The sequence below is a fragment of the Pogona vitticeps genome, chromosome 4 (assembly GCF_051106095.1).
Source record: "Pogona vitticeps strain Pit_001003342236 chromosome 4, PviZW2.1, whole genome shotgun sequence".
In the NCBI taxonomy this organism is placed as follows: domain Eukaryota; kingdom Metazoa; phylum Chordata; class Lepidosauria; order Squamata; family Agamidae; genus Pogona; species Pogona vitticeps.
The window spans coordinates 49,378,033-49,404,856 of NC_135786.1; the positions used below are offsets into that span (position 1 = coordinate 49,378,033).

The 26,824-nt window shown below is 39.6% G+C and overlaps 1 protein-coding gene across 33 annotated transcripts in view; it reads right to left on the reverse strand.

Moving 5' to 3' along the window:
- NFASC (neurofascin) overlaps window positions 1-26,824 on the reverse strand; it is a 229,028-nt gene that overhangs the window by 166,033 nt on the left and 36,171 nt on the right. For 9 of the 33 annotated variants that reach the window (XM_078391897.1, XM_078391895.1, XM_078391889.1 and 6 more), the window contains exon 1: window positions 23,722-24,446. The exons of 23 other annotated variants lie outside the window; for them this stretch is intronic. The gene's annotated coding sequence lies outside the window, so the exon portion shown is untranslated. Of the gene's footprint in view, window positions 1-23,721; window positions 24,447-26,824 lie in introns of those variants that run through there. One more of the 33 variants, XM_072997300.2, reaches the window with a different exon arrangement.

Here is a 26,824-nt window from a genome sequence, read left to right on the forward strand (position 1 = left end):
GTGGTTACAAGTGATGAACTGGGATATAGAGATCCAGGTTCAATTTCCCAATAAACCCTAAATCTAGGTCCTCATTAGGTCACCCAATGTGGCTCTATGAGCCACATCTCCACTCAGCTATCCCACTTGGTGATCTCATGCTAATCACTCTCTCTCTCAGCTTGGCCTATATCACAGGCTTGCTGTGAGGACAAAGTGAGGAGGAGGAGACTTCGAAACTAATAACTACTGTATGGAAATAACCAAAGGGTTTGTTGTGTAAAAAAAAAGGAGAGATGTTATCCCTCATTGTTATAAGACAATTTAATTAAATATCAGTTACTGGATAAATGAATTAATTACAAATAACTAGTTATTTATAACTACTAATGTGCAAGCCCCAGAACAGTGATGTTTTAAAATGTATTGAACTATTGCTTAATTTTCAGTGACTATCAGTATCCATGCCCCTCCAGTGGCTGGATATTGATGTTTCTCATGTTTATCTGCAATGCTATCTGCCTACAAATCAGAACTGACTTATATTAACCTTAATGGGGCTTTCATGGTGATAGATATATTTAAGGAGTGGTTTTACCAGTTCCACACTCCCGGTAAGTTTGCATGGCTTAGCAGGATTTCAAACTCAGTCCTCCTGTTACAGTACTGTGTTCACTACATCACCCTGATATCCTGATGTTTCTTTATCACACTCCAAAAATAGCACACATGATAAGGAAGTTTAAACATCAGTCTTCCCATGACACAAATGAGGTCTCTCCACTGCACCCACATATACTGTAGTTTATGCAAGAGCTTTAATATCTCACTATATCATCATCCTTCTCTCTTCTCTTTCAGACAGTGACCACCTCATGGCAAAAATCCCCATTTCAACTGAAAAAAAAATGATTGAGATGCTTAAAAAAACTGAAGCGCAGCTGCTCCTTTATAGTTATACTTTGCATTATGTGTCTCCTCTGATCCATGAGAGAAGGCTTTTATAGCAGTTTCCAATAAAGCCTGCCTCTAATCAGGCACTGAAACCTATGTTTCAAGTCCACACTCAAGCCTACAGGAGACTAGAGGAAGGCAGATGAGGTTATGTAAGCAGAGAAATATTGTGTCTTGTTTGTGAGTTAAAAACTGCCCCTTACATTCAAGGATGGGAACGGAAGGAAGGAAGGAAGGAAGGAAGGAAGGAAGGAAGGAAGGAAGGAAGGAAGGAAGGAAGGAAGGAAGGAAGGAAGGAAGGAAGGAAGGAATTAAGGAAGGAAGGGAGCTGCCACTGCAACAAAGCCAAACTAATGCATACTATTACTAAAATCAGGGGGGCTTAAAAGATAGACAACTTAACCTGGATTGTGCCCATAGTTAATCAGAATTAATGCTGGTTTTGCTTCTTAATAAATTATTGAGCACCAGAAAACAGCCATTCTTCTTCATTGCTAAACAGTAAATTGTTTCCACACAGTCTCCCTGACTTTTGGAAGTTGAATATTTTCTCACTATTTTTTTGCATCCTGGTAACAGAGAAAAGGTTTTCAGCACACCATCCCATCTGGTTTTTGAATCCCGTCCAGATTATTTAATTGCAGTTAATTGGCTCAAGTGTTTGGCATTAGTTTAACTAAGCAAACACAAGTGGGATTTTTCTTCCTGTGAGATCAAAGGACTGCTGTATTTAAAGTGTGTGTTTTCACCACACTTTGTAAATACAGAAATAGGATTTAGAAGGTGGACAATAGAAGAGGGTCAAGGGACCTAAATATCCCTTATGGACTCCTTAGCAGCAACATCACCTCTCTCCCCCCCGCCCCCCCCAAGTGATCAGAATTTTATTTTAACCCATAAAAGGGAGGATGGAATTAAAATGGGGCCACAACTGTCAATTTTTGAGCCAACTTTTTTTCAATGACAAGATGCTCCAGGTAGGCAAACTGAGTTTGTTGGCAGACAATTTCTATTCCAAGTTAAACTGATGGATCTTTGTCTCACTGTTTTCATTGTGATGGTACACAGTGCTTCAGATAAGACTCAGATTACCACAGTACAGTACTCCTCTGTTTCTCCCAGCAAACCTTAACAGTGAACACGTTTTTCATGTACCTGAAGAAAGAGAGATAAGCTGAAAATCAACAGGATATTCTTGGAAAAGGCAAGTGATCTTTCACCAAAATAGTTACAAATGTGATTGTTATGCATAGATTCTCCTGTTTAAATCCTGCCTTATAATCTTTGACCTGAAGGGAAAACTTGGTGGTAAGACAGCTCCCAAACCCTCTCGGCACATCTGCCATCACTGTCATCAAGCATGACAAATGTTTGGGACAGATTTTGTGGCATAAACACAAGTGTGAAGATAGCAGCAAGCAGAAGAGAGTGCTGGCGCCAGCTGCAAGCAATAGATAAATGAGCCACTGAATAATTATTTCTTTATTTCTAAGATTTAATCATTTCCCTGCGGCTAACAGGTCTCAGGGTGACATGCAATAAAAACACAATAAAAACCAAAGTACAAAGAAGTTTAATGAAAAGCAACTTAATTAAACGAGAAATTGTAAAGCAGCAGGGTGGAAACAGGGTAGAATGAAATGCAGCCCTGCAGACTTCTAGCATTCCTTCTGATTATCTGAGGATGATGGAAGCTGCCCTCCAGAAACATCTGGAAGGGTAGAATTTTATCATTTCTTGCCTAAAATAATAGGTGTCATAAAAAGATCCAAAATATATTGATAAAATTCGTTGGAAACTCAGTATAATAGCAAAAATACACAATGGGAAAAAAAGGATTGAAACCATAAGTAAGTCTTTACCCAGCAGTGAAAAAAAGTTCAGAAAGTGCCCTTGTGTCCTTTCAGCAAAGTAGGTGGCAATCTGGTCACATATGGAGGGTATTCATGGGAATGGCCCTCCAAAAACAGGGCAGGGATGGCCCTACAAACCAGTGAAGGCTGCTCAACTCTGCTATATAGTAGCAGCAAATTAATTCTCTGAACATGGCTCTTCAGCAGCCAACTGCACTATCCACACATAAAAGAGAGCTATTAACTGGCACACAGATGAGTCAAATGACCAGTTTGGGAAGGGCGAACTGAAAGGGATGGTGATGGTGAAAGGAGAACAGCCAACACTCAGTGGCCACTGAATGCTGATTAACTGACAGGTGAGCGGGCATATTAAAATGTTGGGTAAAATGGAGGGCCTCATCTTCGTGCCACTCAAAAAAAGTTTCAAAAAAAGACTTCAAGGCCCTATGCTATGAAAAGAGCTGCTTCAGGCGAAAAAGTTCAAAACATGAGGATGAGAGTACTCTTTCTAGACCCTAGCGTTTCCTCAGTCTTAATATAACACACCGTATATCTGAAACCAGTCAAACAATTACCAAATGATCAGAGAATTATCTGTAAATGCCAGCATTTTCTGCATCCTTAAGAGACACACTACATTTGAAATCATCTGAACACTTAACTCTCAAATACAGATATCAAAGGTTGTGAGATTTACCTTTTATATATATCTCTCACTGTTAGGAAAGAGGTGAGAGGGAGTGAATACCTTGCCTCAGGCCTCAGTCAAGACAAACTGGAAAGGATCAAACAAAAAGCTTGTGCCGCTTCACGAACAACTAACACTTTTTAGGGTGTAGAACATCCTACAGAAGTCTACTGAGTTCAAAGCAGAAATCTGGAAGAAGGCACCACAGTCAGTCAAACCCACAGAAGCTGAAATCTCAAGCTCATCTAGGACACTTCCTTTTTTGTAAGAGGAGCAGGTCCTCAACTCACCAGATGCCAATAAATAGCGGATTCCTCCAAAACATGCCCTCTAATTTTCAGACACCCTAGGCAAGGCTCCCCCCCTCTCCCACACAACTTTGTCCCTTCATGCAGGAATGACTCTCCCCCCCCCCCCCCGTTTGCTGGGTTCTATCGCAACCCAAACCTAATGCAATCACTGCGCAGAGAAAGAAGACAGCTCCATGCAGGGAGGCAGACATGCATGCATGCACACCCCCAGCTTAGCAGGAACCTTGCTCCTCCAGCTTTAGCAGTTGGGGAAAGAAGGGTGCTACTTTTTCGAACTCTTGTATGAAATGTGTTGGTTTTTCTGCCACTCTTAAAGGTACATAGGAAGCCTGGGCATCTGTGATGATGTAAAGACACACAGTGAGTCCTCATCAATATGAGGTCATTGGTGTGCAAGTATCTGCTGCTAGCAGAGTCCTTGACTGGTTTCCTGTAGCAGGACTTTTAGAGAGGCAGCGGGTGTGTCATTGTTGTATCAGGTTTTTGTTTTGTGGTTTTTCCCTTCCATCCCCAGTCTGAGGATGCAAAGAATACACATTCCCACCACAAAATAACTCAGCATAATTAGCGTATTAAGATTACCAGCCCATTATGTACCCTAAAATGCTACTATTTTGTGTTAATTGCCAAAAATTGGGGCTTCCAAGTGACTTGGAGAAAGGAATGGGAGAGAGAAAACTAACCTTCATGCTAGTGCCAGAATGAAACCAGAGTCCTTTTAGTACAGTGGGGTCTCTACTTAAGAACGTCCCTACTTAAGAACAATCCAACTTAAGAACAGCTCCATTTGCTAAATTTTGCTTCTACTTGAGAACAAAAATCCAGATAAGAACAGGAAAAAAAAACCTTTCCTGCTCTTTTTTTAACCTTAGGTCATCTTAGGTTAAAAAAAAGTTCTCCCCCTAGTGGCAGAGTACGTATTAACCAGCTTTGCATTAGTTCCTATGGGAACTAATGCTTCAATGTACGAACGCACCTCTACATAAAAAAAACAGCCAGAACGGATTAATTGGTTTTCAGTCCATTGCTTCAAAATTAGCTTCGTCAGAAGTGCTTTTAACACTGTTTCCTGACCTAAGGGAAAAAAAAAGAAAAAATCCCCCTCTAGTGGTAGAAGGTGGAATAGCAGCTTCCCATTAGTTTCTATGGACGGAAAAGAGCAGATATGGATTAAATGGTTTTCAATGCATTCCTATGGGAAATGCAGATTCTACATAAGAACTTTTCCACTTGAGAACCACCTTCCAATACGGATTAAGTTCTTAAGTAGAGACCCCACTGTATATTTTTTTTCATATCTTAAAAAAAGGTTTCTTCAGCCTATCTATCCTAAGGGCAATCATATATATGGCCTGACCATCGGAGCACCAGGTAGAACCTACTCTGAATGTTTCGCTCTCTCCTCCCATATTTTATCTTGTGACTAAAGGCAGACTTAGGGCTTCAATCTTAACCAGCATTTGCCCTCCCCCTGCTCCACCCACCTCTCCATTAATTAACATCTAGCCTTTTCAAGAGTACTGTAGTGGACAACCTGAAAGTTTGTGCAGCATTCTCACATTTGGCCTTACGATTTTGCTCTGGTATAGATTTTGGAATTGTTTTACCATTTCCACACATGTACAATTATACACTAAGCCTACAGCATGCATTTCATTACTTTTCCTGATCTGTCTTGTGTTTAGTAAGTAACTGAAGAATCCCAGTTTGTGTTATTATTTCACAACTAAAAGGAAACAGAAGTGCTGATGTTGGTCCTGCCAGTAGTATTTAACAAAAAAAGATGAGAGCTTAGCAGTGACAATTCTGTTTGTTTATGAGCTAGGGTTAGATGGCTTCCAGCTGCAACTCTGCATTCAACACACATTCTATCATAAACACTTGATTCAAATGCACACATTTGTACCAACAGTTTAATATCAGAACTGTTGTGGTCATTCTGCCCACCCTACACATGCAAGAAAATTCAGGGTGTCAAGCTGCTACCCACCTTATTTCACACATAATCCAGCCTTTAAGAAGTAGGAATGAGCACCAGTGAGTTATCAATCATGCCTGGACCTCCTCCCACATAGCTAAGCCTCTTCAGGAGTTCAGAAGCAATAATGATGTGCAAGTGCCCATCAGGATCAGAACCCCACCCCCATAAGGAGTCAGACAGCTGGATTTTTTTCTTTTTTCTTTTTTCTTTTTTTGGGGGGGGGGGGGCAACAACTCAGGTGTTTTGGTAATAATGGCTTTTAATTGTCCATTCAAGACCAAACTGCCATCAGACACTTTCTGTTACACCAGGGAGAGCTTGCAACAATACACTGTTCCTTGAAAAATCAATCTCTCTTCCAGCCGCTATGAGGATTATAGGTAAGCTCAGAGGGAGGAGGGAAGCTGTGTGTATGAATAATGTCATAGTCTCTTTTTTTAACCAAGAAAACTCCAGGGCTTTAAGCCTGCAAGCTTTGGCTCCAATATACAATGGTCTAGAGTTGTGTTTAATGATTTTAATGTTGTGTTTCCTTTCAAACAAGCCAATGTTAAACCACGATTTCTTGAAATCAATAATTAGTGCTGCTTGTTTCCATGGGAAGCTGCAATGAACTGAAACTATAACCAAAAACATCTGAATTCTTATCAGCTGTGCAGCAGCAGGAGAGGAAGGTGGGGAGTACATGAACCAAAGACTTCCTGAAGCCCATTTATGGCACACTAAAGCATACGTTAGCAAGACTGAGAAAAGGCTTACGGACTGCTTGCTGCATAACAACAATAAAAACAACATAACTTACAACAATAAAAACAAAAGATTTGTGGTACCTTGAAGATAAAAAGATTTATTTCTTAGTAAGCTTTCATTGATTTATGTCCTTAAATACACAGAGGGTAAGTGTAAGGCCACATATGCAAAAGACATGGTATGGGGGGGACCAAGTACAATGGGGAAAAATAGGATGATAATTACACTGGCAATTGTTAACATCAGTAATGAATAATAAAAGTATTGATTCTGTAGTATCCTGTTAGTAATCAGTTTTCAAGATGGGTGCTGAGGTTAGATCTATGTCAGTGGAAAGAACCTTTGTATTATAGCTATACCCCAAGCTGTATATTAAGCCATACATACATACATACATACATACATACATACATACATACATACATACATACATACGTATATGTGTGTGTGTGTATGTGTGTGTGTGTATACACACACACACACACACATATACATATACATATACATATACACACACATACACATACACATACACATAGATAGATAGATAGATAGATAGATAGATAGATAGATAGATAGATAGATAGATAGATAGATAGATAGATAGATAGATAGATAGATAGATAGATAGACAGACAGACAGATAGACAGACAGACAGACAGACAGACAGACAGACAGACAGACAGACAGACAGACAGACAGACTCTCTCTCAAATCCTCCTTCGTAATTCTTTTTGCCATCACAGTTACTTTGAGATTTGTGCCCAAGTATCCTAGGAAGCTGAAGTGTCCTGAAACTGGCTTTTGTGTACTGTCATTTCTGATGACAGGTTTATGCCCATTAGAGATTGTCTTCTTTGCTGTATACAGAAGGCAGGGGGGCACCACTAGCAATGGATGGCATAGATAGCATTAAAAGACAAACAACAAGCCCCTTACATTGTGGGTAATTTGGCTGTGACTCCCAGTGATGTTGCCAGAGTAGATGTTGGGGACACAGCCACCATCTGGATCTGAGGCAGTGTCTTGTTCCCATCTCTGTATTTATGCTATATGGTGTGCTTTGTGTCAAGAGTTTTTAACACAGGGGGCTGTCTACAAGCCAGTATCAGTCAATCACCCAGACCTGGGAGAGGAAAATATTGTTGTCTCGAATGAGGGGTAGATAACTGATGGTATATCTTAGTGTTATTTATTAGTATAGTTGACTACCAATTATAAAAAAGGGATAACTTCCACAAAAGCCTCTTTTTATATGCATTGGTAGTGACTCTACCAAAAGCAGAGATTAAAAAAAAAGGTTTTTTTGAACCACAAACCACAATTCTATTGGTCATGCTGCCTGGGATGAATCTGAGGAAGTCTACAACAAAAGAAAATAACCTTACCAAGGTCTGATCAAGAAGAGTGGAGTGAGGACTGCAGACCTGAAGCAGCTCACTTGACTGAAATAGTTTCCAGTCCTTAGTTCTCGAAGACTGATTTGGTGGGAAGATGCAACCCCTGCTGTTTCCCTGCCAAAAACCAGCTCCTGTCATCCTAGTGCAACCAAGGGGGCCGGGCAAGATCCTTTAGGTTTTCACCAATATTAGAGTAAGAACTATGCAAGTGCTTCTCTGTGGTGTGGATCTGATAGGCACGATGTTTAAACCACAGGTCCCATCATCTCTGACTACTGATCATGGTGACTGAAGCTGCGATCAGAGTGCAAAAAAAAAACAACAAACCATTATTATTTATTTTTCTTTAAAGGGAAGTCAGACACTCCCTGCCCTTACTCTGCTGGATTACTGAAACTGGTGTCAGGCAGATTCTGTTATTGATATTATGCATGAACAGGAGGAATCCTGAAGCTTTCATGAGCTTTTTTACTACTTCACATAATGGCTACATAAATATAGCAGCCCAATTAATCTACTATAGTACTGGGAGCTATTTTCATGCTTTGCAGAAGGATGCAGCAAACATTGCAGAAGTGTAAAAAGATCCTGTTTTGCAAAAGAAAAAAAATACTGGAGGGAGGGACCTTGATAATTTTGTATCAAGAATTTTAACTGCAGGTCACATGACGACTGAATGCCAAACAGTTGCAAAGACTCCCTCATTCTCAAACATGCATAAAATTCAAAATAATATTTGCCAGCAAGAAACCAAAGGCAAGACCAAAAAGCCAAAGAACAATCCATGCATTCATACCCCAGCTCTTTAATGCTTTGTCTTTTTATGCTCAAAGGCTCTTGCTATGTTCCTTTAGAACAGCAGTTCTCCAGCCTCTTGCAGCCAGATCATCTCTACATTGACTGGCAAGTATGCCTCACTGAAATCAGAGGAGTACTGTAATTAATGTCATAGTAGATGTGTGTAACTTTAGTCTGGGTATCCCTTCATAAATACCCTTGCTCTTCCTAGCCATTTGCTCTCCAGATGTGACAGCTGATGCTCATGTTGGCTTAGGGATGATAGGAAAAGCAGAGAAACACATTAGAATGATACCAGATTGAAGGAGGCTGATAAAACTCATATTCCCAAGTATTTTCCCAGGATCATCTGCCTGCTCCACCAGATATTCTCAGGTAATACTCCTCTGAGTGGCCACTCTTAAGAAGACCAGGAAATAATTTATGAAAAGGTAGGCCTTCTTTGCTGTGGCACCAACTCTTTGGAACTATCTCCCAGTAGACCTGCGCCTGGCTCCCTCCCTCCCAACATTTAGAAGGCTTCTCAAAATGCTGCTTTTCAGAGAGGCCATTCATTGAAACCTTGCCCAGTTGCATGCCTTGTGTTCTACCTTCTGCTGGGATAACAGAAACAAAGACTGAAGGGAGAGGTGATAGCACTTTTCAAAAAGGAGTGGGGGGGCAAGATCTGTTCTCGATCATCCCAGAGTACAGGACACGCAACAATGGGCTCAAGGTAAAGGAAGCCAGATTTCGGTTGAGTATCAGGAAAAAAAACAACTAAATGTTAGAGCAGTATGGCAATGGCACCAATTACCTTTAGAGTAATTGAGTGCTCCAACACTGAGAAACACATTCAAGCGAAATTTAGGCAACCACCTGGTAGATATCTTTGATCTGTATTCCTGCAGTGAGCAGGGGGTTGGACTCTATGGCCTTTTAGGGCTCCTCCCAACTTCATGATTCTATGAATACAACTCTTATAGTAATTTGTTTTATTTCTCAGATCATTTTTAGTTATAATTTTTTAAAATATTTTATTCAATTTCCTTTCCTTCCATCCTCCAAAAGCTCTTAAGGCAACACATATCTCACTCCCCTACATTTCATCCTGATGGGGTAAGTTGCAATAAGTTAGGATGGGGTGAAGTAGTTGGGAGGGTCAGTGTGTCTGCACTAGGGTCATTCAGTGAAATTCATGGTTCTGCTCAAATTTGAACCTGTGCCACCTGGCCAACACTCAAACTACTGTATCGCACTGGCTCAGTTCAACCATTGCCTTTAAGGATCAGCTCTCCTTAAACCATCCAGGTTTCATTATGCATACATAATATCTAGGACTCCAGAGACCTGGGTTCAAATCACTCCTCAGCAATGAAAGCCTCAAGAGAAGGTGGCAGTGGTAAGCCACTCTTTGAATATCTTACATACTTCGGAAACCCTGTTAGAATCCAATAAGTTAGAAGTGATTTGACAGTAGATTTAAAAAAACCTTATTATTCAATGGCCACAATTCTTTTGTTCCAAGTTGTAACTTATAATTAGGGCAGGCCTATTGAATCATCAAATCCTCACTGATTCATCAAATCGAGTCATTTTCCTTAAGTTCCATTGATTCAGTGGGATTACTGTAACACACTCTACATGGAGCTGCCTATGGAAGATGTCAGGAAACGTCAGTAGGTCCAAAATGCAGCAGCCAAATTGCTGACTGGGCCTGGTTACACAGATCACATAAACCCCTCCACCTGTTATAGCAGCTCCACTGGCTGTGGATCTGTTTCTGAGCACAATTTGAAGTGCTGGTTCTAACCTATAAAGTCTTAAATGGTTTGGCCACCTTGAAGCTTTCCCAAAGACCATGTCTCCCATTATGAGCCTACTTGGGTGCTATGATCATCAGGAGAGGCTTTTCTCTCGGTCCTACCACCTACCTTCACATGTGCATTTGGTGGGAATGCAGGAGAGGACCTTCTCTGTTGCTCCTCCCAGACTCTGGAATTCCCTCCCCCAGGAGGGCAGGCTGGCCTCATATTTGCTGTCCTTTCACAAGCAGGCAAAGACCTTTCTCAAGGTGGCATTGTTTATTCCTTTTTAATGTTTGTATATACATTGTTTTTGGCTTTAAATATTTTCTTTTAATGATGTAAGCCACCTTGGGTCCTTTTTAAGGAGAAAGGTGGGGTAAAATGTTTTAAATAAATACTCTAGTTGCAACATACTACACTAAGCAACAGGATTTCAGCCAATACAGGCATGGTATTCTGTCTCAGGAAGAGTCAAATGTGGTTGATGTATACTTCAAAAGCTATAAGCAAATGAGGGACCTTTGCTAGGATAGAGAAAAACTATGAGTTCATTTCAGGTTACTACATGAACACTGTTATATACACCAGCATTCTTCTCTTGACCTGCCTTCACCTTGACTTGTCATACAGGTCATTGTGCCTAATTAAAACCATTTATATCCTTTGAGGGATCAAAAGCCTAAAGACCTAATAAATGTACTGAAGCAGAGTCTGCCACAGAAAGAGGCTGAGTTCAGCTCATCGTTTCAAAACAGCAAATAAACACGCCTTCTGGGCTTAAGGAGAATGACTGACAAAGAAAGTGTTGATGCTAATTTTGCTTGTACTTTTGTATACTAGCACATTTTACCAATGGAGGAATGGTCCTTATTTATACCATCAAGTGCAGCAATATCCCAGGTTCACTACTCAGTACCTACAGGATAGCCAGGGCTGGAAAAAATATCACTGGAAATCCTGAAAAAACAATGTGAATCAGTATAGACAGTCATGAGTTAGATGGACCAATGGTTTGACTAACAGAACATACCCTTTCTTTTGTTCATGTATTCCTGTTCCAGGTGGGCGAAGTGTTAGGTTACCTAAGGTAAGTTTAGCTAGATAATTTGTCTTTTTACACACTGAGCTTCACTGTTGTTCGGAGGGGGGGGGGGAATCTCCACCTGATCAGATGGCAATGCAAATGATGTTGTTGCTTTTGTTAAACACAAAAGCTTCAACTGACTGGCAGAAATCCTGTTGCATAATTTGATAGTTCCAGTCTGTCCCTTACCAATAAAGAGCTCCTGCCCTGATTTTCAAGGGTGCACACATGCTGCCTTAGTACATGTACATGTGTGTGCTCCCAAGAATTATGGTAGGGATTTCTTATTTACTGGTGAGGAATGAACTGAAATGTATGAATTTGTTCATGTCACTTTATCATTATTATTAAACTCAAGCATTCCTGTCTGTTCTAGTTCACAAAACTAGAGATTACTGGTAAAATCCCAGTCACCTACAGGGAGAAATTGGGTACAAGAAAGGAAAGGGTAATTCACACAACAATTCTGATAACAATAAGCCTCCTTGAACAAAGTTTGTGTTCATTCAGTGATCAAAGTAATCTGGAAGTCTCAAGTGCTTGTCAGGAGAAGCACAAGCCACATTTTTGTATTTCTGTCAATAAGCTTTACTTTTGAGAAGTTTTGTTCCTGTGCTAAATCATCTAATAGATGTAAGTAGAAGCAGCTAACTGAAATAACTAACTGAAGACTAACAACTGGAAAAATCGGCAGTAGCTGAACATGCCCTAAAACAAGCTGGACATGAAATTCTATTTCAAAATACTGAAGTACTGGACAACACCAGCAATTATTATGTTAGACTGCACAGGGAAGCCATTGAAATCCACAAACACCACAGAGCTTTAACAAAAAAGAAGGAAGTTTAAAACGCAACAAAGCCTGGCTCCCCACACTGAAAAATAAAGCCTGCAAAAGGGCAGCAAACTCTACCCAGCCACAAGGACCAGTGATCACTGCACACGAAAGACCAGCTAATGACACCCATCAATCACAGTGACAGATCATCTCTCCCCCTTATCACAACAATACACCCAACAACAAAAACATGCTGATCACATAATCACTCAATCTCCTGAAAAGGACAAAAGCTATTCCCACAGCTGTAAATACCCAACTATCCAACAAACTGCACCAGAGCACAGACAGAGTTCTGTGTCCTGTCCTCTGAAGATGCTGGCCACAGAGACTGGCGAAACGTTAGGAAGAAAAATCTTAAGAACAGCCTGAAAAACCCACAACAACCAACTAACTGAAGAATTTGTTCATTCATTCTATTTACAGCAGAATTCCCGGAGATGTGGCTACATGGTCCCATTAAACTGCCAGATGAACAGACTGTTACATGTTCCACATTTCATTCATGATTTATTTTAAACACAATGTGCTGGAAAGCTCCAAAATATTCAATAGTGTCATTTAAAAATGTAAATTATTCCTATGTAATAATTTTATTATGTTTTAAAAACAAATCATTATTACTCAGGGACATACTATTTTTAAACTTTTGGGCTTAGCAAGAGATTATTTTTGCCAAGGAATCAGAGCACACGCTGGGAAAATATAGATAGCCCTCAAAACAACAGCTCAACCAACAGCTATTTTTTCCAGTCCACAAGGAGCACAACCATTTCTTGTATCCATAACAACCTTAATGTATGCACAGGAATTCCCTGATGAACGGAGTGAGAAAAATTATTCATGGAAAATACGTGCAATTCTTGCCTCTGGCATGCACAGAAATTGGCAGGCAAGATTTCTACTCCCTTTCTCACTGCTGCCCCATCACCAAGAGTGTAGCCTTTTTCAATAACTGCTGAACCACCTGAAGCAACCATTCCTCCTTCCTTCTAGCTCAGCAGGATCATCATGAGTTGGAGGCAACTTGATGGCACATAACAACAACAACAACAGAGATCTTTATTTCTTGAACTCAAGTCATATGAAAACCTGAGTTGAAATAATGGGAATGACTCACATCGCAGGTTGACAGTCCACAACTGCTTCAAAATCTAGTCTGTCAAGAAGAGAGCAACAAGTAAGGTTAGGGAGTAATAGCCATCCTAACCTTACTTAATAACTACTACAACCACTGCTTATCAGAGGCTACACTTTATCTTCCTGGATCTGCCTGGACTGCTGGTTATTTTTTTTTAAAAAAATCATTCATTTTCTCCTTGCTCTACTGAACATAGAATTGTTTTAACATCTCAACCTTTAACATCTCAACCTCAGACATTCATCGACATTTCAGATAGCCAGAAAATAAAACTGGGCTGTTAATAGGATTAGAGAGAAATTCATTCCCACTTGGGTTTTGTTTTAAAGCAAGATTTATCCAATTTGCACTTTCTACAACATAACGGGGGGCTCAAATTCAATCTGTAGTCTGAATATGCTAGAGTTTGCAATGCAAAACCACACAACAAACAAGTGTTCCAAAAAATCCAAGTATATTAAAACAATGCACCTAACCAAATTCAGATCAATGAAAGAAAAATGAGTACATTTTAGGAATGTACACCATTAACATATTCATTTTGGACAATGTACATAAAATCACACATTTCTGTGCAGGGAGAAAATAAATAAACATAATCTGATGTGGTCATGAGTTGTAAAGAGCTTTGTGGTGGAAACTTACAAAACATCACTTGAACTGGTTCAAGTTCTACAGATTTTCACATCTGTAGCTATAATAGTTGAAATATCAATAGAAATGTAGAGTTCCTTACACGCTTTCTAGTAGATCTCATTATTCTTTGTAATTTAATCAAACGTAATGTTTCCATTTTCATGGAGATAAAGACCCTGAAGGTTCATTTACATGGGGAAAGTAAACACTAGGCTTCCTAGGGTACATAACAGACACACACACACACACACACAGAGAGAGAGAGAGAGAGAGAGAGAGAGAGAGAGAGAGAGAGAGAGAGAGAGAGAGAGAGAGAGAGAGAGAGAAATCTGTATATATGCTACATAACGAGCACAGACATACTCTGGAAGATAATAGGCAAATCATTGTCCTGAACACTGCTCTGACCATAAATGATGACATGTACTATCAGCCACTTTGCACTGATCATAACCAGATATAAGTAAGCACCTATATGCAGGCACATGGTTTCATTTTTAAACCCTGATGTCAACCACAAAACTGCTGCATATATCACATAGACATCTCTGTTCGGAAGCAGAGGTGTCTTTATTAGAAATTTATATTTAAATGCACATTTTAATTCCCAGATTGAAATGTGTATAATTAAGCATTTATCATCACAAATAAGGATGTAAATTATCCCTCATATCATATTTGCAAGCAAGAACCAGAAATAACCATATTTCTCTCTTAGTCAGACAGTAGGATAATTTCTGATGTTCTCAGTCAGGTTTTTCCATTGGTAAAAACAAGGTTTTGCACACAAAAAATGCCCATTCTTGAGCAGAACTGCCTAATTGTTCAAAACTGTGCACCTTGTGCACCTGTGCATATTGTGCGAATTACCTAAAACTAGAATGATTGCCAGTTTATTTAATGATCTATATTAATTTGCAATTTTCCTAGCAATCAGTCTGTCCTTCTATACCTGGTGGTCATGGTGGTGTGGATGGTGTGTGTTCTTTGCTTCTCAACACTAGAAATATGTTACATGAATTAAAAAGATCTTGGTGGGGGGGAGAGACCTCTTCCTCATACTCTCAGCTGTAGGTGAGGAATTGTAGGAGCAAGGCTTTAACATTCCTCCTCAAAAGTACTTTGTCCTATTGAGACAGCCAAAATCAGCAATCATGAGGAATTTAGCAAATATTATTTTCATCCCTAATCACAAACAAGTGGAAAGTTGTTGTTTAAAGTCGTGTCCGACTCTTTGTGACCCCATGGACCAGAGCACACCAGGCCCTCCTGTCTTCCACTGCCTCCCAGAGTTTGGTCAAATTCATGTTGATAGCTTCAATGACACTGTCCAACCATCTCGTCCTCTGTCGTCCCCTTCTCCTCTTGCCTTCACACTTTCTCAACATCAGGGTCTTTTCCAGGGAGTCTTCTCTTCTCATGAGATGGCCAAAGTACTGGAGCCTCAGCTTCAGGATCTGTCCTTCCAGTGAGCACTCAGGCTTGATTTCCTTCAGAATGGATAGGTTTGATCTCCCTGCAGTCCAGGGGACTCTCAGTCTCCTCCAGCACCACAATTCAGAAGCATCAATTCTTCAGCGGTCAGCCTTCTTTATGGTCCAGCTCTCACTTCCATACATCACTACTGGAAAAGCCATAGCTTTGACTATGCAACTTTTGTTGGCAAGGTGATGTCTCTGCTTTTTAAGATGCTGTCTGGGTTTGTAATCGCTTTCCTCCCAAGAAGCAAGCGTCTTTTAATTTTGTGGATTGCTGCCACCATCTGCAGTGATCAACGGATACTGGGTATCATCAAACATGTGTCTAGAGAATAACATGTCTTGTAAGAGTTATAGAAGACATAGGAGACCTGCGTTCAGATCCTCACTTGGACATAAAATGCATTGGGGGAACTTCAGCCGGTCAACAGGGTTGTGATGAGGATACAGTGGACCCTTGACTTATAGACTTTTTGAGTTACAGACTTCTCTGGCCACAAAATTTAGGTTTGACTTGCAGCCTGAGAATTGACTTACAGACAGAAAAAAAACCAAATTGGAACAAAAACGGCTTGTTACAGGATTAATCGGTTTTCAATGCACTGTAGGTCAATGGAGACTTGACTTACAGACTTTTTGACTTGAGAACCGCCTTCCAGTACGGATTAAATTCTCAAGTCAAGACCCCACTGTATAATGAAGAGGATGAGAGCTCCTGGCCTTTAGTTCACTGAAGGAAATGTGGGATAAAATTTAGAAGGTGTAACCATATTGTCTGTTGCAATCATTACAGGTGAAAATAAAATAAAAATAAAAAGTAAAAAAAAAAATGCAATGGCACCCTAAAGACTGACTTTTTCAAGGTAGTTTTTGTGGAAAAGTCCATTTCAGCTCTTATGTCTGATGAACTGGACTTGTCTACAAAAGCTGACGTTAAAAATATAAAAATTAATCTTTTGGGTGCCACCACATTTTTGTCTTTTTTACTTTTTGTTTTTATTTTGTTTTCACCTATAATGGGATAACATGGTCACCACGACCACTCCCACCACCACCACCAAGACACTTTTATCTGTCACCACAAACTATTTCACACACTATATTTCATTTTTCCAGCTATACATATTATTTGGCACAATGAACATCAACTCTTTAATCTAGAAGAAGAAAATTATTCCTATTTCTCAAACTGGAATTGAAACAGGCAAAAAATTATCAACTATTGAATTTTCAAACAGCAACTAGAAGTTCATTTCCATCTATGGACACCATTGGAAGAAACCACAGGGAACAAGCAAATGCAACCTCCACTGATTTCAGTAGGACGTCCCTGCACCTTAGCTGAAATGGTTTGATCGACTCTGTGTGTGTGTGTGTCAATGTGCAACTTCTAGACTCCAAACTCATAATCATCAGCAATATTTAATGTTCATAAAAGGACAAAACCCAGTTCCAAATAACCAGAATATGCACAACATATGAAATAACAGTTTTCTTTCTTAGTTGAATAGATTTGGCATTCTCTGTCTGTAACACAATATTCTTCTTGAACTCAGGAATACAAGGGTGGGTTATTGATGTTTTTTGTGCTGCTTGATTTACAGGGGGTTGGAATTTAAATAGGTCTGCTATTCAAACTACAAAAAGATCCATTTATTAAAGCCATAAATTCAGACAGACATTAACTTCATTTGCTGACATAGATTTATAATGATGAAATTGTCTCAGTAAGCAGGTTTGGAGCTTAAGCTTAGAATATGTGAGAAGAGATTTTCAAAGTCTATCAGAGGCAAGGACTGCTTCTTAATTGATGCCTCCTATAGTGTTGTATGTTCCATGTAGACTGCAGTTCTTTTCTTCAAGCAGCTTAAGTAGATTGGGGGTCAGACTGAAAGAAGAACACTCCATTTTCTGCCCCAAACAGCCCTCTCCAAGATGTTGTTTCACTAAGGGGCAAGATATTATAGGCACTGTGTGGAAAAGCAGCTGGGTGGGGATGGTTTTTGAGGTGCAACAGGCAATCTTTCTGAGGGCTTCTCCTCTCCTCTATATGCTAAGGTATAAGTTTACCATTTTGGTGACACCTAGACCTAACTGATTTTTTTTTAAAAAAAGAGTGAAGGAACTCATTATATGCAGGTGTTGGGGAAAGAGAGAGAAGAAGAAAGAGAAGGAGGGAGGGAAGATGTTTTGGATGAATTTGACTTTTTCAAAAACAGTCTACATTTTCATTTGGTTCATGAAATTTCTAAAAAGCCAAAGTAATTCCTGTTCCCCCTGTTAAAAACAGACATATTTTAGAATACAGTATATGGTAGATCAAATAGAACAAAGTTTGTAATGCTATTAATATTTGTGAGATGAACTGCAAGGTAATAATACTTAATGACCATGTGAGAACTGAGTATTTTGAGGGGAAAAACTAATCAACCTAGCAATGCTAGAAAGAAAAGGAAAATAACACAACTGCTGGGGTACCCATCAACATATACAAAAGAAGCAGCTTAGATCTGGTCCTCCCTCCAACAGAACATGTATACAATATAACCTGTGATACAGAACAGTCTAACTTCCTACCTCTGTTCCAGCTAAATGCAAGGATATGCTTGTGAGGGAGAAGAACCTTCTGTGCTAGACCAAGTGGCTCTTGCAAATTTATTGCACATTTATTAACTTAGCTCTTTCCATAAATAAAATGCTATGGCAAAACAATGAACACAAAACAAGTAAAAAACCAAGTTAATGATTAAAATATATACACTACATTATAATGAATTATTACTCATAAACCCATAGATGGAAAATAGGCTTGCACTGGAAGAGAATTTTCTCTCTATTCAAAGTACATGCATCCTTTCATGTGGTTCCAGCATAATTTAGAAGCAACTAATTATAAGTGATGTGTATCCATAACTAGTTACATTTGGGTTATAAGTAACACAATAGTTACAAATTTGTTTTTAGGAGTAATGGGTCAATCCTAAATTACCAGGACATAACACATTAACACCTAGTTACTTTCAAATATTACTTCTGAACAACACGTTAAGGCATCTTCAGAGAAAATTTGTCAAACATTTTTCAGTTTATCTGCCATTCTCTTATCAGTCCTAAATAGAGATGGGCATAAACTGCTTCTTTGGCAGCTTGTCCCAGTTTGTTTACCACTGCAACAGGTGTTTGGTGGTTCATGCCCATCTCTAGTTCTAAAACATTTCCAAGGTGCAATACCAGGATTGGCCACTAGGCATTTTACTATACAGTATTTCTCTGATCTGTTGATAATAATAATGCGACACATTAATCATGTGCAATGCAAGGAATTACTTCTGCATGTGGAACAATCCAACAATGAATATAACAACATCTTCCTTTTCAAACATCATGTTCTGGCTCAGGTTCCTAGCTTTGGGGGAGGGTGGGTCTCAGCTGTGCCAATCTTTGAACTGCTCATTGCAGTGGCTAATAAGGTCACAAACTAAGAAATATCAGCACTGAATTGTAAGAAGTATAATTACTACCCCAGGTGTTTTGCAGTAATGTATGAAACATATTCACACCACCTTGGTCTTGGTGGCCCCATCGGCACTTCTCATTTACACCTTCTGAAAATCCCATTTCCTTTGTTCCTGCATTCGCAAAAGGCTCACAGGAATGGTTCATTTATGAAAAACAGCAAGAAAACCACCACATATATCACCTACTCCCCCTCATCTTTATCGAGCTCCTTACAATGAAGTATGACTAATAGCTCAAGTTGCCTCTATTCACTGTTAGTCATCTAAACCAAAGTCTAATTGAAGACCGCTTTCAAAATAAAGACAACATGCATCTACGATATGGAGGGGGGAATGCCATTTGCATCATAAAGGAATAGGAAGTTTGTTATTTGTAAAACCAAAATTAATATTTGAAGTACTAACCTAGGACTGCCTTGATCAGCTACTGTGTCTCAGTGTGGGGGAAATGCCTTGACATCACCCCTTTTTTCTTTTTCCCCCCTTTTCTTTTCTTTTCTTTTAGTTACGTTTTTTCTAAACTGTAAGATTTTTACCAGAGACCTGTGCATACTCCCAGTGAACTCCCATGGCTAAGTGGGGATTCAAACCTTGGTCTCCTTTACTCATAATTCTATCCACTATACACTACAGTGATGTTCATAATCCATTTGCATATGCATCAAAATTAAGGCACTCAATGTTTATTCATCTTTCCGATGAAAAAGAGTCCACGTAGAGCTAATATAGCATTTTCTTGCTAGCCATGTCTTCTGGACCTCAAATCTTGGGAATATGGAAGTGGGAGTGAAGCTTGGAAATGGGGGAGGGGTGCCTCTCCAAGCACAGAACAGGAACTGGGAAAACTTGCTGAATAAGAGATTTCATTTTCACCAGCTGCTCTCCAATATAAAATCATGCGTTTTCAAGACTGATTTTTTATGCTTGCATTGGTGCCCACCTCTCAAGTCAATCTCACAGAGAAACCAAATCCTTGCATCTGACAGTGACAGTTGTTCCGAATGGCCCCTATTACTTCACTGCATTGTAATCAATCACCATCAACCTCTTCTGTTTTACATTTACTGACATATAATAGGAATAGGTGCATGCTGTCAAGCCAATTCCAATTTATGGTAACTATTTCTAGATAGAGAACACTCGGAAGTAGTTTACAATTGCCTTCTTCTGGAGGTGCCCTGGGACTGCACAGCTTGCCCATGACTACAGAGGCTGGCTCTTCTCCCAGAAGGCACAATGGGAAATTTAATTCCCAATCTCTGGCTACACAGCCAGATACATAAACCACTGAGAAATCCATCCAGTTTTACAGAGATATAAGGCTGCCTAAAAGATAAACAAGTGGACCCTAGATCAAATCAAGTCTGAATTATCTCTGGAAGCAAAAACATTGAAACCGAGTCTGCCTTACTTTGGGCACATCATGAGAAGACAGGATTCTCTGGAAAAGACAATAATGCTAGGAAAGAAGATGACCAAATACAAGATGGACTGATTCCCTAAAAGAAGCCACAGGCCTTAAGTTGAGAGCTGTGCAGGGCAACTGAGGACAGGACATTTTGCAGATTGCTCATTCATATGGTCACTGTAAGTCAGGATGACTTAACAGCACATAACAACAACAACAAAAACACCTTTAATTCAGCAGGACATACATTTGGCTAAGGAGGTCAAAGAGCCATATGGAGACAAATACATGCAGAATAAATTCCTTCTCAATATCTGAAACCTCTTTCCTGAGATTTAAAATTCATAGCAACTATAAACCCACCAACAATAACAATAATAACTTATACTCGGCTCTTCACTCCTTTTTCTCCCTTCCTCAAATGTACCCTTTCCTAGAACAGCATCTAGCTAAGCTACCCATAAGCCTCAAGGAAATAACAGGACTTAATGTTGTAGAGCAGAAAGGAAGCACAGACTCAACTCCTTGTCAAAGCAGAAGTCCCCCCTTTTGGGAGCGTGGTTTCCATAATTCCCCAGCCAACATTCATCACTGTGGGTTAGTAGCTTTCTATGCACTGTTTGCATAGAAACAGTGCCAGTGCCTCTGCAAAACAAATTCCAGCTGTTTGCACGCAGGATTATATTTTCTCAAAATTGGAACTTTTACCCTATGAAACTGATGATTTCACACATTGGCTCATGACTTGGATGGAAAGCCTTGTTTCTCATGAACAACAAACAGGTCAAAGCACTTACTGGACTTTTTTTTTTTTTTTGCCTTATATCTCCAGTTGCATAAAGGCCAAAGATATTCTCTCTTTATTTTAAATAGAAGCTTGGAATCCAGACCATAGAACGGTCTGAATGGGCACTTCTAAAACCAATAGCAAACACAGCTGAAAAAGGTATGGAGGCAACCGTAAGCATCTGGGAGCTGACGTACAAAATACTAGAAGGGACAAAGGTTCCTCAGCCCTCCTTGAAACAATGCTGTTCCTGGTACAGACTCAGCAACTGCAGTTAATGGAAGGATTATGGCTCAGCAGCAAAGAACGTACGTGCTTTGTGTAAAGACATATCAAATACTAAGAACCTTAAAGTGGAGAAGAAAAATGCATCAACGAATTTGTAGCTCAAAGACATCTCAGCATACCCACAACCAGAACAATTTATTCAGTTAGGGAAGGCAATTTTAAAGGGAGGGGAATCTAGTATTGCCCTTTATAGACTCCATTGCACTACTGCTTTTTTTTAAAAAGAGTTCATCAGATCAAATAACCAATAGATACTGTGCCCTGCTCTAATCAGTTCATGCAAGATCTTACATAGTAGCACTCTACCTCATCCAACCTATGTTAGACTTAATTTCCCTGAATACAGAATCCCATAAAAGTACAGATTACAATCACACAGATTACAATCAAACAGACATAGCAAAGTCATTCCAATCCAGTCCCATGGCTCTCTGTCTCACAACTCATTTCAATTCTGTTCAGTCACAGAAGAGTTTTCTGGTGAAATAGTTGAATTTAAAAAAAATGTTATGGAAAATTTTCTGGGAATATTTTGAATATTTAAATTCAACTGAATCGGATTTGTCCTAGCAAAATACAACGTCCTTTTAAAAAGTATTCCAGATTTCAAACTTTTTTTTGTTTTTCAACAGTCATCTGAACTGAACTGATTTCAGAAGTAGTCAAGTAAGACAACAATAAATAAATATAATGCCTGTAATGTAGTTTAAACCCTATATTCAAAACAGCAAATACAAGACTTTACTTGGATTTTTAAAAATGTAATGTTAACATTTAAAGACATGAGAGTTTAAAATATATACCTTCTTGCATTGTATAGTTTTTTTAAATGAAGACACTAAAATCTATTCACACTTTTTAGACCAAAGAGCTATATATTCATTATGTACCGTACATACGTTTGCATACATCCTAGATACAACTAGCTGGAAGAGGGTAATTAGCACTTTGAAGCTGTGATGAATATTTCCACCATCATTTAAACTGTGACTTCATTTTCTGAAACTATGCATTTTTAAAATGGAAACTTGACTGAGTTCCACTATTATGACAAAGCAAACGCAGAAGCAGACTATTCCATTCTTCAACAAAACTTCATGGTGTTTCAAAATTCCTTTAAATGCCCCAGTTAGGCAGCAACAAGAGGTTACAATAAATAAAAACAAGATTACTATAAACAGAACACAAAAAGAGCTTTGTGCAATAATTGGGTGTAAGGATGCTTTAATGATGAACAAATAAAACAAAAGTAAAATAAAAAGTTCTATTCGCATTTTTAGGAAGGATTGAGATATTCAGTGGATTTTTTTCTTTTTAAACCAAAATATTCAGGGGAAATATTAATAGAAATAATACCACACTAAAAAAATGAAGGTGGGGGTGAATCTATAAGGATTCATATTTTAAACATGAGCACTGGAGCTCTAATGAGGCATTGCCAGTTCCTTCATTACCCAAGAATGCAAATCATCCAAGAATTGAATTGTTTTTCTTTTCCATTGTCAGATATATATATGGCCCAATGCCTTTCTTCCCTGCATGGTCCTAGAGGATCTTGAATTCAAATATGTGCACTCAAAGTCTCTATGGACTAGGAGCCACTCAGTAAATCAAAGGGAGATTCAAGGACAAGCACATAAGAGAGGCAAAGGGACACAGATGGATTAATACTGTTTATTGCACTAAGGTTCAGTGTAATACTAACAACTGCAAAAGCCAAAACAAAAGTAAAAATGGGAGAACTGGTGCAAAAAGAAAAACAAACACAGGTCATGTTGTTTTTCAATATCCTCTAGCAATACCAAAGCCAGAGTTGCAGAAGTAAGTTACTAGATTCTGTTGAGATGAGATCAGAGTTCACATTCGAGTTATATCACTACTTCCTTCTAGAGGGTGATACCAGAGAAGACATAGACGGATCAAGCCATTCAACTAGATCCTCATTCTTCAATAGCAATTCAAATCAAAGTATCTGTTCAAACCCACTTAACATCTCTGACGCCAAGAGTTGAAGGATCAAATAAATACACCAGCCTACCTTTGCCACCTTTCACACAGGAGCCATTCCCCGTTCTTATTTTCCCTTCAGGGCTAGAAAACGTCCCCCATGTGAGACAATTAATATTTTAATCATGACTGCAAAGGAAACATCCAAGCAGATCAGCTGTGTGCCAAATCCTATCCCCCTCACTATTTCCGAGGAAGCACACCTCCGGCTTTCAGCTGCTAAGAAAACGGAAGAGATCTTTTCCAAGGTCAAATAGAGATGTAATTTCACTGCTGTAGAAGAAGAAGAAAACACTCCATGCTCCTTGTCCCTCTTTCACTGTGGGTCACATAGAAACTCATCCTCTGAAGCCCACAAAGCCTGCATGTCCCACAGCAAATAGGAGAATGCACGAGGCCACATAAGAAACACCACCCCACACTCTCCTTGTTTATTCCTCCTCCCTCCTCTCTCTATGGATTGCCCTCGTGAATAATGCAGAAGCTGTCGTCCAAGACACTACCCACTCTATGCTTCTCTCAGAGTCAGCTGAAAACAGGCTCAACGTGCCATCCAGGGCCAGTCCCCATGCTCAGCCCAGTGCAAGCCAGAGACGCTTGTATGACAGCCTTTTCTCTCTTGTTCCAAATGAAGCTGTCTCCTTTCGTACCAGTCTGGATTATGAAACTAAGCAGTTGTACAGGACAGACAGCATGGCGTTGTACAAGATAAACCAAGGGGAAAGGTCCACTTCTCAAAATCCCTCAGGCATTTTTAAGAAGCAAGCAGCATTGTACAAGCAAACAAGAACTTTTGGTCCTCACCAGATATGGTGATGTCACTCTCCTGGAAACTCTTAACAGAAAGTCAAGTTTACCTCTTGCCCAAGCTTCAACATCTACAAACGGTGTTTGTCTTTGTCTCCCTCCTTCCCCTGGCCAGGCTAGGAAATCTGGACTTGTTTTCCTAGGGTCCTCTCGTTTGCCCAACAAGAGGACCCTGCCTTGGGCCTGCTCCCATTCCATCCTGACCTCTACCACTTAATGGACTGGAGCTTCTGCTTCTTTGTGGATCTGGTTTTGTAAGAAAAAGGGAGCGCTAGTCATTGGTTCATTCTACAGAGGCTGATCATGCACTGGGGAGTCAGCAACAGAAGCAAGCAAACATAGCTCCAAAACTCGATGGCCCGTTGTCTGCCATCCTATGTCCCTGACTGATTTTAGGGGGGGGGGAGTAGGGTTTTGTTTGTTTTCTTTTAATATATTTTATATGTTTTTAATATTTTATTTGTATGTTTTATAATATTTTGTATGCGGCCCAGAGTAACGCCATGCTCACTAAATGGCTGGGATATAAGTAAGTAAGTAAGTAAGTAAGTAAGTAAGTAAGTAAGTAAGTAAGTAAGTAAGTAAGTAAGTAAGTAAGTAAGCAAGCAAGCAAGCAAGTAAGCAAGTAAGCAAGTAAGCAAGTAAGTAAAAACTCAGGTGAAGGTTCAAGTCAGGCCTGAGCATGCAGCTGAATTGTTAAGAATGGTGGTACATAAGCTCCTTGGACAGGTATAGCTCATAACTTTGTAGATAAGATGCATAAGCTCCCAGTTCTGATATGAGTAAAATGCCCTAAAAAGGGCTAAAAAGGAAGCAGAGTAATGCCACACTTTCCTTTCACTGCTGGAGCTGCCATAGCAGTTCATAAGGTTGCCCAATTTTGTACAGATCTATATAAGCTGAGCGTACTGAAAACATTTACCATAGAATAGTAGCCACAAAAATCCCAAAGTGCCCATAGTTTTGAGGCTGATGTGTTTTTGTAACTTGACAATCCCAGTGTTTGCTATGGCAGGAGACTGAGAAGGCAGAGATCGTCCTAGTCTCCATTACTAGAAGCTTATGAAGTATTAGGAATAGTATGTATGGACATTCAAATGAAAATCAGGCAAAGAAAGAGAGATTTGTCATGTTCCTTTCTAGAGTGGAAGAGTTCCAGTCAGCTTTTATAGGGTTAGTTTTTACTGGAAGAGAAGACATACTGAAGGCTTACAGTTTATATCCTTATTGTATGCTTGTTTACAAACAGAAATAATCTGCAAGCAATTTTGGGTACAGAAACAAGCAATGTCCCTCATAGTTAAATAAGATTCATAAATAGTTTTGTTAGCATACCAAATCAAAACTACTGTCATCAGAACTGTTGGTGCAATCCAAAACTATTTTTCTAGTCCCAGGATGAAGCTGCCTTATATGACGTGAGGTCTTCAGTCCATCTAGCTTGGTATTATCACCTCTGACTGGTAGCCGCATTCCAGAATTTCAGGCAGGATCTTTTCTTAGTCCTACTTAGAGATGCCAGGGACTTCAACTGGGGCTGTTCATCTGCTCTATCACTAGTCCCCCCCATCACAGCATTGACCTAGTGAATCTCAGGCAACCAAAATGCAAAGTCAGAATGTCTGTAACATTATGGTGGCTCTTTAATCCCAATACATAGTATGGAAAGTATTGACTGTGTAGAGACCATTGCTTAAGTATCCCGTGTGGTTTAAAAGGATAAGTGTAAGTCCTCACGTTTTTAATTTTTCACTTAACAACACAGTCCTACTGTATATTTTTAAACTCAGGAGCCAGCTCCCCAAATTCAATAGGACTTGCCTCCAAAATAAGCATGTATACCCTTGCACCTTACAGCCTAAATTTTGTAAACCAGCTGCAGACACCATGGTATTTCAAAAGATGGTTGTTGTGGGTTTTTTGGGCTCTTTGGCCGCATTCTGAAGGTTGTTCTTCCTAATGTTTCACCAGTCTCTGTGGCCGGCATCTTCAGAGGACAGGAGTCAGAACCCTTTCTGAGCTCAGAGTGCTGACTCCTGTCCTCTGAAGATGCTGGCCACAGAGATTGGAGAAACGTTAGGAAGAACGACCTTCAGAAAACATGACCAAAGAGCCCAAAAAACCTTCAACAACCATCAGATCCAGGTCGTGAAAGCCTTCAAGAATACATTTCAAAAGAGTCTGAACATCATCACAGCCACATATGAGGAGTCTCACTAGCTCGCTTGCACTGCCTCTCTGCATTGTAGCAGTTCTGCTGAATCACATACTGCACTGCTGGCAGTGTTGACAGGGAAATGTTAAGAGGTTTGCAGTACTCTAGACCT